Here is an 8,239-nt window from a genome sequence, read left to right as displayed (position 1 = left end):
CTCTCACAGCTATGCCAAGTAAAACAAAGCTGTTTTAGGACAAGAAAAGTTCAGAAGGAGCAAGTTTGAGAGTCCTCACTCCTGAGGCCTTGCAAATTCCGGGCAAAACTTAAGGCCTTTTAGTAGCAGTGGCAGTACTGTCTTGCATGGTATGGACCAAGTATCTTTTTTCTTTAATTTCCCTGCTGGAAGCCTTCCAAATGGCTTATCATTGATGATTTTTAATCAAAACAGACAGTTCACTGAGGTCAGCTGCAGGGGTGGCACTAACTGGAGCTCTGGCTGAACTTGGCAGTGATGGCACTGGCAGCTCAAAGGAACATTTTGGCCAAGTGGAAGCTTGAAAGCTCTCAGCAGGCTCCTCATGCTTGGTTTTGATCCAAGAATGGTCACGACAGGGAAGCTTGTCACAAAGTATTAACCACAGACCTGTCTGGATGGAGAGGTGACAGCAGGCAGAGAGGTCTCCCTGGTGTGACCCACACAAGGAAATGTGGAGCTCTCAACCCAAGGCCAAATTCCTCCTCTCAAACATGCTGTTTTAACAGAGAACTTCCCATCCCTGGAAGTGTTCAAGGCCAGGCAGGGTTTGGAACAACCTGGGATAGTGGAAGGTGTCCTGCCCATGGCAGGGGGTGGAATAGATGATTTTTAAGGTCTCTTCCAACCCAAACCATTCTGGGATTCTGGGATTCTGAGAACGAGTCTGTGTGGCCAGCAGTGTAATTCAGCGCATTTTGGTCAGTCTTTGTGGTGCTGCAAAGTCCTCCTTGGGCATTTTGTCTTGGATGCACCCCTAATTCCAACTCTCATCTTGCTCAATTAGCACAAGTCATTCTCTGGAGGATAATTCTGTGATTCTATGGCAGGATTTCTTCAATACAGATCCTCCTCTGCTTGTCAAGCTCTTCTTTCTCCACCTTAATTCACCTTCTAGGCAGAGGAAAAGTTCACTATTGAATGCTTTTATTTCAACAAAACGTGTCAATTAAGCTCATTTCAGTGAACTGAAAAAGTGTGGCATTGCCTGTTTCCACGTGCTGAGATCATCCCAGTGTCCATGGATCAGAAGGCTTCATTATTAATAGATGTAAATTAATTCATAAAGAAGCCTTCAAATGCACCTTTGCGGCTGTTCCAGGGCTAAGAGCGCTGTGTTTCTCAGAGTAAACCAGCTATTCCCCAGACCTCAGGAAAACTAAAAAAAAAACATTCACAAAATCAAAGCCTGCCCAATAAAAAGCTGTCTGATATGTTTGCACATGAGATCATATTAACCAAGCTGCCATGACTTAGACAAATGGTCTCATTTGTTCAGATTTTACACAGAAAACTGGTCTGGCCAGCCAGCAGAAATGTTCCTCTATGATGGTGTCTGGAACAGGACAAATAAAAATAGCTTTTTGCCTCAAACACAGACCCACTCGTGGTTGTTTCAGGGGTGAATGGAGATCTGTGAATGCCTCTTCAACATCCTTGTTTTTCTGTGGTTTTAGCTTGGTAGACAAATATCAAACATTCCCAAAAGATGTTGTGAGAGGGTGCCCTGGGATAAAGGAGATAATTGCAGCAAGAGCCCAGAACAAGGTCAGGGAGATGAGTGAGAACAGGGACAAAAAGAGGTGAGACATGTTTGTCCTTTTTTAACTTTGATTGCAAATTTGCTCTGTACTTGGAATGCCCTGTAATTATTTTTTACACTGGATTTCCGGCTTAGCTCTACCAGCAGCCGTGAGTCAGCCACCGCTTCCTACCACTGGGTCAAGCCTTTGCCAACTCTCCTCGAATTTCCATGTGATCTAGAAGTTGCTCTAAATCCCACCAGTGACTGGGAAACTAAATCTCAGTTGTCTGACTTCCAGTTGGCTTTTTGGGAGGAAGTGTTTGTGGAAACGCTTTTGGAAGCCAATATGGAAAATTAACTTTTTCCTCCAGAACCAGAAAGTTTATCTGTAAGGACACAAGCTGTCCTAGGCCATTCCTATTAGGGGCAGAGAGAATGAGTCTTTCACCCTTCTATTTAGGGCACTGGTGAGGTTGCACAGTCAGCTTCTTCCACAGCAAGACCACCTTTCTGTGGTGGCCAGTTAGCCTGTGGTACAAGGGAGAAAGAGTTCTCTGGTAAGACAGTCCTTGGTACCAGACATTTATGCCTCGGTCACGGTGAGAAAAGAAGCCTCTTCCAGAATGCTTTGTTCTGTTATGGTAATTACCCCAGTTCTGTGTTCATGGCTGGCTGTTGGCTGCTCAGCCCCCTTGCTACCTTACATGTTTCATGTACTAGAAAGTTCTCCACTCCAGGTTGCCCCCATTGGCCTTTGCCCCTCGCCGCTCCCCCAGAGCTTCCCATTGGCTCCCATCCTCTGGTCCCGCCTGTGCACCGCCCCCGTGCCCTCAGATCGTTGCTCTCTGGCGCTCCTTCTGCTCCCGTACTTAAACCTGAACTCTCCATTGTTCTTGGTCTTCACCCCAGTCTCCTTCATGGTGTAGCTGCATTAAAGAGCTCCCGTGGAACTCCACGCTGTCAGAGACTGAAATATTGTAATTTATGACAAACATTTTCTTGAAGGACTTTTAAAACTGTATTACAAAAGCTGAAATAAAAGACTACCGCACCCTGAATGGGGCCCCGACTGAGGCCTTACACCGCTCGATGATGAAGATAAGATAAAGTAACAACTCAGGGCTGGGGACATTCACAAAGCACAGGCTTAACACCTCCAAGGTGGAGACCACATCCCCAGGCCTATCAGCTGCCAGGCTCGAACAGACCCTGGAACCAAAGGGCGGGGGGAGGAGAGGCTTTGGGTATCTTGGGAAGCCTCTGGTCAGAGGGGCAGTGACCGCCCATCCTCCACTGTGCAGAGGAGCCCAGCTGAGGGATCCTCACCAGGGGAGGGGAAAGCTTATCCACAGCAGGAGGGGGTGACATGGCCCATCGCAGGAGGGGGTGACATGGCCCATCACAGGGGCCCCCCTCAAAGGGGTCCCCAGACCCTGCACCAGAGCACCAGAGGTGATGCAGCAGACCCTCAGTGTTGCAAGGGACAGTGTCAAGCCAGCCCCTGCAAAGGAGGCACGTGGGCGTTCCCACCTGGCCCACACCGTATATTAATCCACGGGATTCTGTACTCTTTGGCGTGTGGCAGCGTGTGGTGGCGTGTGGCAGCACAGCCACAGCGGTGATGGGGGACCCTCACCACGAGCAGAGCAGATGGAGGGGAGCAACGAGACATCGTTGGGTCATCGGATGGGTGATGTGCTTCCACCTAACCCCTGTCACCTCTCCCTGTTTCCCCACACCCCCCCCCCACACTTCTATTTCTATTTCTTTCTTTCTTTTCTCTTTTCTTCTCTTTGCCTCTCTACTATTAAATAAAATACATCCATTTTTTGGCAACAATATTTAATCTCGTTTGGTTTTAATCTCGTTTCTGGGAATATTTAGAACCTTCTAAGTTCTTTCCAGTTTATGCTCAGAGACTTAGCTTGATTTGCTTTTCTGAGTTTAAACCGGATCGTAACACATGCGGGGACCCTTCCTGCCTCTTTGCCGTCGACCCCAATTACTGAAGCCATCCGTGTGTTTGTGCGAGCACACGTGTGTGACTGTGTGTGGCTGATCCTGCTGAGCGGCTTCGCTTTGGAGACGCTCTTGGAAGATCACAGCACCTCACACTCTGGCAGTGAGCACGGGTTAGCGATACCTTCCCCCATTTTTGCTTCCCTCTTTGACATCCTACAACTCTGTGGACAACTTGCAGTTACTGTGATGTATTTTTGGAGCCAATTTGGAGAAGCATCATCAGCACCAACACAGGCCGCTGTGAGGAGGAGGAGGAGCAGGGAAACGCAAAGGAGGATTCTGGCCATTTTTTTAAATCCAAAGACATTGGGGTGGATGACCTTTTTGCATACCATATTCCTAGACTGTGTGAGGAACTGAGCCAGGAGAAAAACTCCCAGGAACAAACCCTTCTTCTTGCATGAAGTTCTTGGTGTTTTATGACTCGTGTTTGCAAGGTCACCCTGTCTGGGACCAGTCGCTTCCATCCCCCTCGTACCGTCTCTCGCGGTCGTAGGCAGTGACATAACTGCACAAGTGTTTACATCCTCCTGGAGAGCAAGGAACTGGAAATAAAACATGGGAAAAATGTAATTCTTGCTCAGTCACTGAAGTGCTTTGGTAAAAATAAGCAAAGATATCAAATAAATACATTCCTAAGTTACCAGGGAGGGATGAGGCACTCTGAAAACCACATTGAAAATGCAATAACTTTAATAAACTTTCCCTGTGACAGTGGTTATCCATTCCATTGCTAGCAGTTGACTTTTCTGGACATTTAGAAAGGACAGGAAAATGGTTTTGAACCTTCTTGAGGAAGATGATAGCAGAACCTTCATTTCCAGGAATATGGAGGCAGTGGAGGAAAGCAGAAGCTGTGTGAACATCCTGAAAGCCACAGATCTTGGCTCTGTGTTCAGCTACATCCCTGTTTCTCTCACTTTATCCAGAGTTTGATATAAGTTTTTTTCTGTTTGGGATCTTGGAAACCATAGTGTTGCCCTTGGACTGTACTGGTTTGTCCAAAACTGTCCCAAACAATAAATTAAAATTCAGATCAATCTATTTTGTACCCTAAGAAAGAAACACTCCTTGTTTTGTAGCACTTACAGTCAAAATAAATCACAATATGCAACAGTGGGTGAATTGTCCTGGCTAGGCATCAGACACTGCCACTGCTGACATCTCCAGCTGAGACTGTCCCAGGGAGTCCTTTATGCAAGGAAAGAAATGGGTATTTTGGGTGAGGTTTTCAACTGCCTAAACTCAGGATTTAAGAGTCAAAGCAGATGCTGTGGGGCTTGAAAAGCCAGTAGGTTTAGATTGGATATCATGAAGAAATCCTGCCCTGTGAGGGTGGGCAGGCCCTGGCACAGGGTGCCCAGAGAAGCTGTGGCTGCCCCTGGATCCCTGGAAGTGTCCAAGGCCAAGTTGGACGGGACTTGGAGCAACCTGGGATAGTGGGAGGTGTCCCTGCCCATGGCAGGGGGTGGAATGAGATGAGCTTTGAGGTCCCTTCCAACTCAGACCATTCTATGATTCCATGGTACTGGCAAAGTCTTCTGTGATTATAAAGAGATTCACTATGAAAGTGCAACCCAGGAAATGAAAACATTATTTCAGCTTCAATAGACTCATGGCAAAGCTGAAAATTTGGCCTGACAAGTTTGTCTGAGCCGGTTTTGTGGACGCTGAGCTGCGTTTTTCCTGGCCACAAAATGAATCTGTGAAAAAACGCCCTGATATAATCGCGCATTTGAGAACAGCCAGAGTCAGCAGAGAGCAACACACACATCTCTTGTCACACGTGCAGCAGAATAAATGGAACAAGCAAAGGTCTGATTTGTTATTGCTCCCATCTGGAGGGTAAACCTGACATTTCTATCTGCCAATAGCAATTTATTGTGAAGCAGAGCCGCAGGGAAGGTTTCCTCATGCTAAATCAACCAGCAGAAGAAATGAACCTTGTGGTACAACCAAATAAGAAGCTTAATCACAGCCTACATGTCTGGCTGCATAAATAATTCAAATACATGCAGCTGCAATTTCAATATATTAAACCAAAACCTCCCAAACAGCCCCGTGAAAAACAAAAATTAATATTCCATTAGTAAAGAAATGGAATAAATTGAAGTTCAGGTTTGTTCTCATTTTGTCTTTGGGGAAGAAAGAACTTTTTACGACCCACAAGGAAAATACCTGTATTAATGATCATCTGGGGGTTATTCTATCCCAGTTAATCTCTCTTCGCTGGAGCCATGGCCAAATTCACTCTCTGCTGAACCCACACTTCCCCAAAAAATTATTACTGTCACTAAGCCAAGGTCATGAGTTTTAGGTGTATTACTGGAGGTAGAAAATGTTTTCTCTATTTTTCTTAAAAGCTCTGAATTTATATTTTTCTTACAAATGGGGACATTCACTAAGTGCTAATGTAGTAAAGATAATTATGTTCTTAACAACAGCAGTGTCCTTTTTGGTGACAAGTATTTTTTAATACTGTAATATTCAAGGTTTCCACGTGTGTTGCTCACAAAAAAACTCTTATGGTAAGAATTTGTATTTAATATTAACATAGGGAAGAAGCAAAACTCAATTAATTGTATAAGGAGAGAGTACTGGATGTCGAGGTGTGCAGATGTGTATTTCAAGCAAAACTATAATTGTTGCCACTTTCCTCCCCCAGCTTTGAATTGAAATGGGTTTGTGTAACATCTTCTTCATCACACCTTTTTAACTGGTTGTGTTTCCCATGATACACATCTTTCTTCACAAGAACTTGTCAATTTTTGTATTCACTAATCTGACAGGAACCAGAGTAGCTGTGTCTCAGAAGGCTGAGGACAGCTGTCGATGCTGGTGATCCATCCATATCCAGGTTCTCCTTGGCAGAACCTCTGTAGTCACCACCTTAGACCTTTGCAGAGGAGTTCACATCCATCAGAAATCTCTAAATCCCTCCTTTACAGTTTCCACATAATACATTCAGTGAGAGGAGGTCTTTGTGTGGTGCACATTTTGCCCCTTTCAAAGGGGAAAAATTGGGAATTTCAGTGTCTCTTCTGTCTTTTAGTTTCCAAAGTCCTAAGTCAGACAACCCGGGGTTGAGTACATTTGAATTGAGCCTCAGTTAATCTGCTGCTCCTGGACAGATGAATTTCCCCCTAAACTGAATTAACTACGTTGACAAGAACTCTCTAGAAGGGAGTTCCAATGAGTGGCTCTGGCATTAACAGCTGCTTAACAGACACCTCAAACCAGGTGAGAGGATTTTCCCCCAGAAAGTCAATACTACAATAACAATTCTCTTTGCTGTGTGTTTACAAAGCTGACAATAGTTTTTCACACCCTGTCCCACTCAGCAGAGGGAAACCAGCATTGCTCTAAGTGCCATGAAATGCAGTTTCTCAGCTTCTCTCTGTAGAGACACATTGTTTTTCTGGAGAGAAACATTGGGTAGAAGGTTTGCTCATGTTCTGTGTCTGAATTCAGCCTGAGGTTGAATGGGATCTATCAGCAATATGAGGAATTTGTACTCACTCTGTTAAGATTGTGTGAGGAAAGCAAACCTATTTAACTGAAGTGCTCACACCTGAGAAGATCAGAACAGCTTTAAATCGGGGTTCAGAATTAACAGGAATTCAGAAAAAAAGGAAATTTTCATTGTCCGCCTCACCAAGCTACACTGTTTTAATTTGTTTTTCTTTTGGTTCCTGAAAAGTAAAAACTTTCTTAATGAGCTTCTGCAGCCAGAAGACAACAGTGAGGGCTCGCATTTATCTTCATCGCTGAAGTGCTTCAAACCCGTGTGGCAGCCTGCACTTCTCCAACACTTTACCAGCCCTTGGCTTCTCAAGGACTTGTTTACCTCCTGACAAGAGATGTGTTGTAGCTGTGTGTGTGGGATCCCATCTCAAAAGCTCCCTGGAAGTTTCTCCCTTGTTGCTTTACACTTTGCCTTAATAACACCTAAAATGCTTTTTCCCTGTGAATAGACCACAGCACTTGATGTTGAATCTGAAGAATTTCGCTCTTGTTCAAGGCTTGGGCAACTTCCAGAGCTGGAATATTACTATGGATATGAGCAGCTCTTAAAATAATGTTGAGTTAATTTACATTTTGCACTGTAATTAGATTGGATTTGAGTGATGCGAGTTGCTGAATTCTGTATATCTTTTGTTGATGTTAGAAAAGGTGCTCATTGATTCTTGCCACTCCTTAGCTCCACAGGTGCAACCCTTGGGTTTCCAATCTGCCACGAGAATGATGTGTATTATAACTACAGACAAACAAATCATCATGGACATAGAAGTTGGTACATGATGCAGTTGGATACTAAATCCCAGAATCCCAGAATAGTTCGGGTTGGAAGGGGCCTTAAAGCCCACCTTGTTCCACCCCCCTGTCGTGGGCAGGGACACCTTCCACTAGAGCAGGTTGTCCAAAGCAAGGACTTAGTCTTGAAGATCTGAATTGTCACTCTCACTTTATTTAGTTATTCTGACTTAGATGAGTCAGTGGAAGGGAGGCAGTGCCGTCCTTTTTTGCAAGTCCTTTTGAGTTTACATTGACTTTTTCTCTTTTCTTTTATTTCCTTTTATTTTTAAGTATTTTCAAATTGCTGAAGTTAAATGTTCCATTTCATAGCACAACAAAATTCCTTTTCAAATGATA

Source organism: Corvus kubaryi, unplaced genomic scaffold, assembly GCF_017639235.1.
Source record: "Corvus kubaryi isolate FWS band 111438036 unplaced genomic scaffold, C.kubaryi_AGA036_p1.0 37398, whole genome shotgun sequence".
NCBI lineage: Eukaryota > Metazoa > Chordata > Aves > Passeriformes > Corvidae > Corvus > Corvus kubaryi.
Note: the sequence above shows the minus strand (reverse complement) of the source record.